Here is a 13,272-nt window from a genome sequence, read left to right as displayed (position 1 = left end):
TTCCCTAATTTTTCTGTTATTGATTTCCACTTTTATGGCCTTATGGTCTGAGAAGCTGCTTTGTAATATTTCAATATTTTAGATTCTGCAAAGGTTTGTTTTATGACCTAAAATATTAGGTCTATTCTAGAGAATGTTCCATGTGCTCTAAAAAAGTATACTTCACAGCAGTTGGGTGGACTGTTCTGTATAAGTCAATGAGGTTAAGTTAGTTGATTGTAGCAATTACGTCTTCCGTGTCTCTATTGAGCTTCTTACTGTATGTCCTGTCCTTCTCCGAAGGTGGTGTGTTGAAGTCTCCTACTATATATGTGGAGGTGTCTATCTCACTTTTCAATTCTGTTAAAATTTGATTTATGTATCTTGCAGCCCTGTCATTGGGTGCATAAATATTTAATATGGTTATATCTTCCTGGTCAATTGTCCGTTTAATCATTATGTAGTGTCCCTCTTTATTTTTTATGGTGGATTTAACTTTAAAGTCTATTTTGTCAGAAATTAATATTGCTACTCCTGCTCTCTTTTGCTTATTGTTTGCTTGATATATTTTTTTCCATCCTTTGAGCTTTAGTTTGTTTGTGTCTCTAAGTCTAAGGCGTGTCTCTTGTAGGCAGCATATAGACGGATCGTGTTTCTTTATCCAGTCTGAGACTCTCTGTCTCTTTATTGGTGCATTTAGTCCATTTACATTCAGCGTAATTATAAATAAGTATGAATTTAGTGCTGTCATTTTGATGCCTTTTTATGTGTGTTGTTGACAATTTCATTTTTCCACTTACTTTTTTGTGCTGAGACGTTTTTCTTTGTAAATTGTGTGTTCCTCATTTTCATAGTATTTGACTTTATGTTTGCTGAGTTGTTATGTTTTTCTTGGTTTTTATTTTGAGTTATAGAGTTGTTATACCTCTTTGTGGTTACCTTAATATTTACCCCTATTTTTCTAAGTAAAAACCTAACTTGTATTGTCCTATATTGCCTTGTATCCCTCTCCATATGGCAGTTCTATGCGTCCTGTTTTTAGTCCCTTTTTTGATTATTGTGATCTTTTACATAATGACTTCAGTGATTCCCATTTTGAGCGTTTTTTTCTTTTTACAATTAATCTTAATTTGTTTTTGTGGTTTCCCTATTTGAGTTGATATCAGGATGTTCTGTTCTGTGACGTTGTGTTGTGCTGGTATCTGATATTATTGGTTTTCTGACCAATTTCCTTTAGTATTTCTTGTAGCTTTGGTTTGGTTTTTGCAAATTCTCTAAGCTTGTGTTTATCTGTAAATGTTTTAATTTCGCCTTCATATTTGAGAGAGAGTTTTGCTGGATATATGATCCTTGGCTGGCAGTTTTTTTCCTTCAGTGCTCTTTATATGTCATCCCATTGCCTTCTTGACTGCATGGTTTCTGCTGAGTAGTCTGAACTTATTGATTCTCCTTTGTAGGAGACCTTTCTTTTATCCCTGGTTGCTTTTAAAATTTTCTCTTTATCTTTGGTTTTGGCAAGGTTGATGATAATATGTCTTGGTGATTTTCTTTTTGGATCAATCTTAAATGGAGTTCGATAAGCATCTTAGATAGATATCCTTTCATCTTTCATGATGTCAGGGAAGTTTTCTGCCAAGAGCTCCTTAACTATTCTCTCTGTATTTTCTGATTATCCCTCCCTGTTCTGGGATTCCTATCACACGCAAGTTATTCTTTTTGATAGAGTCCCACATGATTCTTAGGGTTTCTTCATTTTTTTTTAATTCTTTTATCTGATTTTTTTTCAGCTATATTGGTGTCAATTCCCTGGTCCCCCAGATTTCCCACTCTGCATTCCAACTGCTCGAGTCTGCTCCTCTGACTTCCTATTGCGTTGTCTAATTCTGTAATTTTATTGTTAATCTTTTGGATTTCTGAATGCTGTCTCTCTATGGATTCTTGCAACTTATTAATTTTTCCACTATGTTCTTGAATAATCTTTTTGAGTTCTTCAACTGCTTTATCAGTGTGTTCCTTGGCTTTTTCTGTAGCTTGCCTTATTTCATTTCTGAGGTCATGCCAGATGTCTTGAAGCATTCTATAAATTATTTTTTGTATTCTGTATCTGGCAATTCCAGGATTGTGTCTTCATTTGGAAAAGATTTTGATTCTTTAATTTGGGGAGTTATAGAAGCAATCATGGTCTGCTTCTTTATGTGGTTTTATATCGACTGCTGTCTCCAAGCCATCTTTAAGATATTGTAGTGATTTATTCTATATTTGCTCACGGAGTCTTACCTTGCTTTATTTTCTTTCAATATACGTAGATGGGCTATTAGATTGTGCTGTCTTGATTGTTGTAGCCCTTGACTCACTTATGTCCTATTACCAGCTGGTTTGGGTTGTTACCAGATATATAAGCCTAAGAGTCCGTTCACTATTCTTGAGTAGAATCTGGCTTTGTGTCACCAAGTGTGTGGTGCAGACTGTCACCTATCCACCTAGGGAAGTAGTGGTGATAGTTGTGTGCACCATATTCTAGTAGCAGCAGGGGTTCACACTCCGGGGAGGGGGGCAGGATGCTGACAGGCTTCCCCCAAGTGCCAGTGAGGTAGGTGTGTCTCTATTCCTAAAGCACTTTGGTGGGTGGGCTCTGCAGCTGTACCTTAGGCCTCCAATGCAAGTACCTCTACAGATTGGTAGGTGTCACCCTCCTTACACCCCTAAGGCTGGAGGCTAGGTGGTCTAGGGGGAGCTTCAGCCCTCAGTTCCCTGTTGTGGGTTGGTGAGGGCTCTGTTGAATATGCAGAGATATCAGACCTGGGAAACTTGTCTTTCTAGTAATCTGCTAAAACAATTACAGTCAGATCCCTGTCAGAAATGCCTTTGCATTATAATAGCCACCTTGTTCCCTGTAGGGATGAAAGCCCAAGACTGTGGATCACATATGCTTGGCTAGATCTGGTTCTGTGTTTTTAGTCCAATTAGGGAAGGATTTTTGGTCCTTGGGTTTTTTGTAGCTCCTTCTCTCAGGCCAGGAGAATGGGTTAGGAAAAGACCAAAAAAAAAAAAAAGAAAGAAAGAAAAGAAAAGAAAGAAAAACCACAGTGCGGTTCTCTCACTGGCTCAGGAAATTCCAATGTTAATGAAGCCGCCTGGGAAGGGGAGGGAAGGGTTCAGATAAATAGGAGAGAGTAGAACCCCGGAATATAGACAAAGTTACTTATCTTGCTTGGGATGTCTTTTTTCTGAGATTCCCAAGGGGCGCGTCGACTGTGTGCGCTTGCTTGGTAGAGATTGCCCCCGAGGGTCAGGCCCACGTCCCATTCTTGCACTGTCTCAGAAGCCGTGGTTAGTTCCTCCGCTCCCAGTGCAAAGCCCAGCGTCAAGGTTCCCCAGCTGGGACGCCGCACTCCTGGCTCCAAAACCAGTCACTGCCTCCCGGTGACTTCTCCTCCAGTCAGCTGCGTCACTGCGCTGCCTGCGTGCACTGGCTGGGTTTCCCCCGAGGTCAGTTCAGGGGGCTAGGGGTGCGCACCGTGTTTGTGTCATCACAGGATGCCGTGCTCAGCTCCCCTGTGCCCAGTCCAAAGCCCGGCGCGAAGGTTTCCTGACTGGGACGCTGGCTTCAGTCTCCGAAAACAGTCGCTGCTTCCCCGTGGTTGTTCATTCTCAGTCTCTGTCACTCAGGTCAACTCTTTAGATCTGTGTTTGATGGTCAGGGTCCGTAGATCGTCATGTATGTGATCGATTCATTTGTTTTTCCGAGTCTTTGTTGCAAGAGGGATCTGAGATAGCTTCTACCTAGTCAGCCATCTTGGCCCCGCCTCCCCAGGTAGTGTTTTGTTCTGTTGTACATCTAGTCACTATGAGTCGGAGCCAACGTGATGGCACCTAAGAACAGCCTTGCTTTATGAAAGTTTGATTCAATAAGATTTTATTATCATAAATAAATTGCTGTGAAACTGTTTAAATATTTGAAGAAATTACCAAAAAAATTCATTTTTCATCATCAGATATGTATTTTTTTGGCTCTTACTCATCCTCATCATGAGCACTTAACATATTAGCCTATGACTAGATAAAGAAGAATTATTTCTAGGTTCTCCGAGTATGTTTGTATTTATAATTTCTTCTGTTAATTTTACTTATTAATTCCACTAAAGTCCATTACCTTGATCAATAATATTTCTATACATTTAAATTCACATCCTGGGACAAAAATCTGAGGCTTCATAACCTAATGCTTTATATATACCAAGATTTGCAAGATTAGTAGTGTTCCCCCTATCATTCTAAGTAGTTTTTTTTCAGAATTTACTTCTTTAAAAAACTCTACAGCCAATATTACATCATTGAGGTAAGAACATGCCAAAATTTGTACAGCTACTAAGTGATGAGGCTAGAATGGGGACTTCAGCTCTCTGACTCCAAAATCCATTCTTTCTTTTGAATTCTTGCTTTTATAAAACATTTAAATTCTTGCATGGTATGCGAGTATTTTCCACTTTTTTAAGCAATATAAATAATTGAATTCTGTGGTATTTTTCCCATACAGATAGAATAAAACTCTAATTATTAAACTCCAGGAAGCAATCAAAACTATGGAGAATAAAATCAAATTATTTCATCAGTCAATTCATAGCCCCATACATTTAACATATTTTAAGATTAGAAATATACATTAGCAATCAAAAAGAGATCATCCTGTAAAAATTCTCAATAACCCAACGTCTATCTCATTTGATTCAATGATATAGGCAGAAGGCTATGGTTACAGTGAGTCCCCACTGCTTCATGGGATGGATAAATGTTTATTACAATCATACTGTCTTCTCCAGTCTACTCTAAGTTTGGCAGCTCATTCAAAATACAACTGTTATTATTCGGTGTTTCTCACAAATCCTGCACGTAAAGATTTTACTTTGTGTTTATGCTTCCCTTCCAGTATTTTATTTGTATAGTTTCATTCTGCTGAAGTGCAAAACACTTCCAAAAATGCATCTAGAATGCTTGTCACGCTTGAAAAATTTCCACTACTGCTAAAAACTAACAAACAAAAATGTATGGGTGTATCAAGGGGCAGGGGAATAGATTTTCTGCCTTCTAGATTCCTTGCCAACTGCTTAGCCCATGACCAAAAATCCAAACCAAACCCAATGCCGATGAGTTGATTCCGACTCATAGCAACCCTAGGGTATCCAAGGCTGTAAATGCGTATGGAAGCAGACTGCCACATCTTTCTTCCACAGAGCAGCTCTTGGATTTGAGCCACCAACCTTTCTATTAGCAGCCAAGTGCTTAACCACTGGCCACCAGAGGTAAAAACCTAGGCTTTAGAACTGTAGTCTTCCAAGCATTTAGGGACGTTTCCTTTTTACATGCCACGTGGAAACCAGTGTCATTTGTGAGATGTGGAAGCTATGCAGAACGAGCATTAAAAGAGCCAATTTTATATTTAACAGTTGCACATAATAAAATTATGAGGAGCTAGTATTGATTATTGATTATTAGTGGTTTTCCTTAAGATCAGTATGATTTTACACATGTAATTAGAAAGTTATTGCTACTAATGATTGGCAAGTCAGTTTATATCTCTCATGCTGAATTTGTTCACAGTGGATTAGTGCTTGGATAATATATTTTGTTTTAATTTTCTGTTGGGTCTGCACATTTTAATGAGTATTGATAGAATTAAAATTATATGACAACAAATGTAGTTATGTGAAAAGTAATATAATAATAGCTTTTAGAGCTTTAGGCAAGCAAATTTATTTAGCATAAATTAGCAGTTAAACATAATAAGTCTTTTCAGCAAATACATCATCTGGTTTTGTCATTTTTTTTTTTTTTTTTTTAATATATACTGCTTTTCCTATGGCCATAAGTATAAAATTTCAAATTTCAACAGTGGCAGATTCTATATTTTCGGGGACCAAATATATATGTGCAATTTTAAAAGTAATCTTAGTAGTTAATATATTTCAAATATGCTGAGTGTATTTATGTATTCACATAGAAATTAAATAATAATAAAAGAAGTCAATGGCAATGATATGAACACTATTTAAATAGAATTTGATGGTGTCATTCTTGTTTCCCAATCTTTTTTTTTATGAGATGGGTAGGAGTAAATGGTAATAAACATTGTTGTAGAAAAGTATACATATAGTAATAAATGCTTGCAAGTCAGAATTTTTTATCAGACAAACACACAACTTTAACCAACTAATACAGGCTTCTTAGAGCCAACAAAAACATTTCAAAGTAATGTTCTGGCTGAACTGGTTATAGCCCATTTGTGTCCTTTGCTTAATAGTGGTGCCTCTAAAGGGGCTGAGTTACATTAAACTCTAATGAATGTGCCTATTTCATTTAAAGACTTTCAAAGGTTCTGATGGGAAGATGTTTATGTTGTGTGAAGACTCCAAGTAGAATGCAGCACTTATTTGGTACAACCATGCACTTATTTAATATAAATATAAAGCATCTGGATGGAATCCCGAGATGCGTTTAGTAAAATGCTCTCATTATGATAATTATATCCAACAGCATGGTTTCAGTTCAGTGCTCTATATCTGTGTTTCTCCAGAATTTAATGAATCCATGGTCTAGGGGCAACTGAGGTAAATTTTATCTTCAAGAAGGAAAAAAAAAGATACTCATAAAGTACCAGTTTATGTACAACCTTAGTTCCTTATTGCCTTCCCAAGTTACCCTGAAGTCAAAATATTTCAATTATGATGGACTAGATTATGTTGAGAAAAAACAAAGTAATGGTCCCATAATCTTGGTAGCATAACATGACAAAATTTATTTTTAGTTCAAATACTTGTTTATTCTTGTAATCTGCAGGGTTAAAAGGGGGCGGGAAGTTTTCAATCATCAGAGTTTATGAAGGTCCCAGGCTGATGGACGAGTCTAACCATATATGTTTCACTGTATTGATCAAAATAAGCTATGTAGCCACACTGACATTAAAGGACTCTAGGAGATGTAACAGTTTCGTGCCCAGAATGAAGAAACATTATGTATTTGTAATCATACCTAATGTCTACTACTCACAGTGTGGTACTTAAACGTCCAGAGTTGGTTTTCTTAAAGGGTTCTCATCACCACTGATAAGAAGGATTATTTCAGCACTTTCTATCTGGGTTTTCACCAAAAACTTGTGCAGATTGTAAGAGTGATCATGCATCACTAGGATATAAACCAAATGTGTTGAGCAGAAAGGAGAGATTTCTTAGATCTCAACACAGCATTTGTGTTTTCTACACAAACTACACTAGTTGGATATACACAAAACAAAATGTAATGATTTACTTCATTATTTATATTAAAAGATTTTTTTAGAGCTAGGACAATAATTTAGGTAAGTCTCTTGAATTAAATATATGTACATGTGTTTTCTATAGTTGCCAATGCAAATGAATTTATTTATTTAGTTTTAGTTCGGTGATGTCCCCAAGGAGTTTACCTTTTTCTTTTGGTTGTTGTCTGACAAGGAAAAGAAATCAGGCAGGTGAGATGGCGAAGTGCCCTGTCCAACTGAAACGTTGGAAGGTGAGCTGAGGAGGTAACTGAGTTTACCGTTCTGAGGTGATATAAAGCAACTGATAGCTGAAGGAGACGCCCCGGAAGGTCACCGCTGTCTCGGTTATCTCCCTACAAAGCATGTGACTCTAAGGGGAGAGAAAACATGCATGAACGGAGTTAGAACAGGAACATTTATTGTAAAGAATAGTGATAAACTTGGTAGAGGAATTGTGTTATGTAAGTTACTTGTATTTTTGCACCTAAATATTTTAAAGCCCTTGAATTTCAAAGTATTTATTTACCTATTGTCACTCTCGGTATAAACTTTGAAACTTTGAGGTCAGAAATTTGTCTATATTGCAAGAGTCTTACTAATAGGAGACAATTATCAAATAGTAAACAAATTTTCTAGGGAAAGTTAATTCGTAACCAGTGTTATAAACTAACCTCGGAAAATGACATAATGAATGTGTTTTATCCCTTTCATGTTATATCTGCCCTTTGTCAAATTTAAGAGAGACAAAATAAGGAATACTGTAAATACTTTAGTTCAAAATAGATCATAGGTTTGTATTTGTAAGTTTCCTAATTATTAAAAATAATAATAATAAGGAAAGCTAGAATCGTACTCTTTTAGTACACATTGGGAGCACCTGTCACATAGTGGTTAAGAGCTGTGGCTGCTAACCAAAATGTTGGCAGCTTGAACACTCCAGCTGCTCCTTAGAAACTCTATGGGGCAGTTCTACTCTGTCCTATAGTGTTGCTATGAGTCAGAATCGACTTGACAACAACAGGTTATGGTTTTTGTTTTGTTTTAATACATATTTACTCTTATTCATAAAGCAAAACACTTCAGGAATTTGGAAAAGTTTAATACTGCATATAATATATCTTGGTTATTTATAGCTGATTAATTTACTTAGCAGCTCACATGTTAATCTATGAATGTATACATATGAGTTGATCAATTTAGCACTTTAAACCATTGAAAAAGGTGCGCCACAACTTTAGGTTCAAGCTGCAGTACTTTTTCTTGATAAAATTATAATTTTTTTCAAGGAGATAAAACAAACTAATGTTTCGAGTTAAGCATGTAACTCTTGGAATTAATGAGGAACTCATTCTGAGGTTATGTTTTAATAAAGTTCTTAGAAGTTCTTAGAAGTATTATATTGCTATATAGCTAGCAATATAAAACAATAAAAAAACTAAAACCTAAATAATTTTATATGGTCTCTGTCTTAGTTATCTAGTGCTGCTATAACAAAAATACCACAAGTGGATGGCTTTACCAAACAGAAATTCATTTTTTTACAGTTTAGGAGGCTAGAAGTGTGAATTCAGAGCTCTAGCTACAGGGGAAATCTTTCTCTGTCAGCTCTGGAGAAAGGTCCTTGTCTCTTCTGCATCTGCTTCTTGGTTCTTTGGAGAATTTATGTGTCTTAGCATTTATTTTACCCTATCTCTATTCTGCTCACTTGTTTTCTCTTTTATATCTCAAAAGAGATTGACTCAAGATAGGCCCTACACTAATACTGACTCATTAATGTAACAAAGGCAATCCATCCCCAAATGGGATTATAACCATAGGCATAAGGGTTAGGGTTTACAACACATTTTTAAGGAACATAATTCAATCAATAACATTCCACCCTTTGGCCCTCCCGAATTTGTATCCTTGCCACATGCAAAACACATTCACCCCATCACATCATTGCAAAAGTCTTAAATTAATTCTAAGTCCAAAATTCCATCTTCTGAAGAATCTAAATCAAATATGGGTGAGACTTTACGGATATTGCATCCTGGTGCAAAATTTCTCTTCATCTGTGAAACCTAGACTTCAAGCTATCTGTTTCCAAAGTACAATGGTGGAACAAGCACAATGTACACATTTCCATTATAAATGGAAGAAATTGAAGGGAAAGAAGGGATAGCAGGCACCCGGCAAGTCTAAAACCCAGCAGAACAATTTCCATTAGCTCTCAAAGCTTGAAAATAATCCTCTTTTCTTTGGGGCTACCTTAGTTATCTAGTACAGCTATAACAGAAATAGTACAAGTGGATGGTTTTAACAAAGAGGAATTTATTCTTTCACAGTCTAGGAAACTAGAAGTCCAAATTCAGGGTGCTAGCTCCACAGGAAGACTTTGTCTGTCAGATCTAGGAGAAGGTACTTGTCATCAATCTGCCCTTGTCAAGGAGCTGCTTCTTGCAAGGACCCAGGGTCCAAAGGATGTGTTATTCTCCTGGCTCTTGTTTCTTGGTGGTATGAGGTTTCCATGTCTCTCTGCTGGCTTTTCCCTTTTATATCTCAATGAGATTAACATAAAACACAACCTAATCTTGTAGATTAAGCCCTGTCTTATTAACATAACTGCCACTAATCCCACTTCGTTAACATCATAGAGGTAAGATTTACAACACATAAGAAATCACATCAGATCAAGAAATGGTGGACAATCACACACTACCAGGAATCATGGCCTAGTAAAATTGATACACATAATTTTGGGGGACACAATTCAATTCATAACAGCGGCCATCTTGGCAATGTTCCTGCCCTCCAGACTCTGGGGTGTGGCATGCCCTCTGGATACAGGGTGGAAATGCCTCAGTCCTGGGCTTCAGCTGTACAGTTAAGGTCCTCTGGGATGGCAACTCTGCTCCTTCTGCTTTAGTGGCCCCATTGTCCTAGTCCATCTGAGTGGCAACCTCACACCCTCGGCTCCGGCAAGTCTGTTTTTCTGCCCCATGGGCATGGCAGTCCCATACCCTCAGCATTGGGCAGTGGCTCATTTCCCTGGCACACCTTAACTGCAGCCCCATACTCCAGAACCAGGAGACTGTGGCTCCACCCTCTGAAACTGAGAAGGCCCTGACTCCTGTGCTAATTGCAATAGTTCTGCAGCTCTCCGAGCTGCTCCAGGAATGGTCCGTTACTTTTCTTGGAGGAAAACAGATGTAGCTCCTTTGGCCTGTTCCCTGTCTGTAGATTTCCAAGAGGCAGACAGCATTCTTTCTTTTCGTTCTTTCTCTGTCCCCTTCGATCTAACCTGATGGGTTTTCTGCTATGGTAGTTGGTTAGATCCATAAATCACAGACTCAACTCTTTAACAAAAGATTGTGCAGCACATCCTTGGTGAACATTCTAGAACATGTGTCCTTAGTTTGTAAACATAATTTTCCAAATCTTTAAGTTCCGCTTTCATTTTGCACAGTTCATTTTTAAGTACATCGTTTTCTTCTCATATTTTACTATAAGCAGTAAGGAGAAACCACACAGCCCCCTTAAGAACTTGCTTAGAAATCTCATCAGCCAAATAGCCAAGTTCATCATTTACAAGGTCTACCTTCCACCAAACATTTGAACATAATTCAGACAAGTTGTCACTGCATAAAAAGGATTGCTTTTTCTCCATTGTCCAATCACATGTTCATCATTTTCTTTTAAAACCTCACCAAAAAAAAACCCCACTGCTGTCGAGCCAATTCTGAATCATGGTGACCCTATCAGCCAGAGTAAAACTGCCCCATAAGGTTTCCAAGGGTGGCTGGTGGATTTGAACCTTTTGGTTGTCAGTCAACTCTTAAACACTGCACCACCAGGGTTCATTTAACATCAACATTCCTAGGAACATTCTGTTTCGGGTGCCATATGTATTCTCCAAGACTACAGATACTGTCTCTGTAGCTCTCCTTACTTTCTTCTGAGCCCTCACCAGAATTGCCTTTGATGTCCGTAATTCTACCAACAGTTTCTTCAAGGCAATCTAAGCTTTTACTATTAAAAACAAAACAAAAAACAAACCCAGCGCCGTCAAGTCAATTCCAACTCATAGCGACCCTATAGGACAGAGTAGAACTGCCCCATAGAGTTTCCAAGGAGCACCTGGTGGATTCGAACTGCCAACCTTTTGGTTAGCAGCCATAGCACTTAACCACTAGGCCACCAGTGTTTCTGCTTTTACTATTAGACACCTTAAAACTTTCCAGTGTCTACCCATTACCCAATTCCAAAACTGCTTCTACATTTTAGGGTATCTCTTAGAGCAGCACCAAATTCTGCCTCAATTATCTAGTGACTCTATAACAGAAATACCACAAGTAGATGGATTTAACAGATATTTATTTTCTCACAGTTTAGGAGGCTAGGAGTCTGAATTTAGAATGCCTGTTTGAGTGGAATGCTTTCTTTGTTGGTTGTGGAGGAAAGTTTTTGTCTCTTCAGCTTCTGCTTCCTGGTTCCTTGGAGATCTCCATGTGTCTTGGCATGTATCTTATCCTATCTCTGCTCTTCTGCTCTTATATCTCAAAAGAGATTGACTCAAGAAAGTCCCTATACTTATCCTGCCTCATTAATATAACCAAGACAACTCATTCTCAAATGGGATTATAACCACAGACACAGGGGTTAGGATTTACAAAACATGTTTTTTGGGGGTGCCATATGTGTTCTCCAGGACTACAGATACTCTCTCTATAGCTCTGCTTGCTTTCTTCCAAGTCCTCACCAGAATTGCCTTTGATGTCCATAATTCTACCCACCATTTCTTCAAGGTATACACATACAAGTATATATTCTATGTAATACACACAAATACATAAAATCCAGGTAAATTCATTAAGAAAAGGAAAAACATAACAAAAAATTATCAGTGCCAATCCAGTTTTGAAAAGATAAAGGCATTTCTACCCTCTTCTAAGAAAACCCAAATCATAATATATCCACTCTTTATATTTTTACTTAAAGTAAAATATTTGGAGTAGATTTTAAGGACAAAATATTAATTTATCTAAATCGGTAGTTTCTTCAAAGTGGGCCCATAAACAGCAGCATACTGTCTTAAAAATCCACACTCTTGGCCTCACCCCAAACCTAATGACTTAGGAAACTCTGTGATGGAGTTCCCAGGTGATGCTAATAGGTGCTGAAGTCTGAGAGTCCTTGGTAGATCAATGATATTCAAACTTGTTTAGATGAGCTGATTTGCAGAGGAGATAGCAGGAGTTTCTCAGTGAAGGAAGCACTAAGTTGAGTTCTGTTCAGGGCAAAGTTTTTCCTAGATTCCTTACTGAATCTCATAATCAGTTTCCAAAAGACTGGATTAAGTTTGGTTGCCAAGTGTGTACCAAGTGTGCAAAATATTTATAGTTAGAGAATCTATCAAGGGACATGCCTATTTTTTTTTTTTTTTTGGAAGTGTATAACTGTCGCTACTATTCTATGTATATCTGTTTCCTGTCTACCTGCACCTAGATACTTTTCTTTAATCAGGTGTCAAATATTGCCTTTTTAGAGGCACACTCCATAGTTACCTAATGTAAAATAGAGCCATGCCACCCGCAGTTCTACCACCTATAACAACAGACTGTGTAGTTCTCACCACTAACCATAATCTGATTTTTTAAAAATTTAATTTAACTTTTGTAGTTACCTGTCTCTTAACTTCCTTTATAATATGAGCTCCATAAGGACATGAACTTTTGAGTCTTGTTCACAGATGTATCCTTATCATAAACCATGACTAATCATTGCATTCATTTGATAAACTTTTGGCCAAAATGTATGTAAATATGGCACATGCTTATAAAATACTTAATAAATATTTTATTTGCTGAGTATTAATCAGGTAACCTAACATGTTTGACATTGTTAGGCCAGGGAGACTAGGTTCTTCTTTGTGGAAAGTGTTTGAGATTTTCACCAATTTACTCCTCAGAAAAATCTCTATAGATAGTATCTGGTGGTCTAGTTTGCCATAATTATTTTCT

At 37.4% G+C, this 13,272-nt stretch overlaps 1 protein-coding gene across 2 annotated transcripts in view; it reads left to right on the top strand.

The window, feature by feature from the left end:
• BRINP3 (BMP/retinoic acid inducible neural specific 3) overlaps nt 1–13,272 on the top strand; it is a 549,556-nt gene that overhangs the window by 253,617 nt on the left and 282,667 nt on the right. The window lies entirely within an intron of this gene.

This window comes from Elephas maximus, chromosome 24, assembly GCF_024166365.1.
Source record: "Elephas maximus indicus isolate mEleMax1 chromosome 24, mEleMax1 primary haplotype, whole genome shotgun sequence".
NCBI lineage: Eukaryota > Metazoa > Chordata > Mammalia > Proboscidea > Elephantidae > Elephas > Elephas maximus.
The sequence above is the reverse complement of the archived record's forward strand: the minus strand, read 5'-3'. Positions and strand labels throughout refer to the sequence as shown.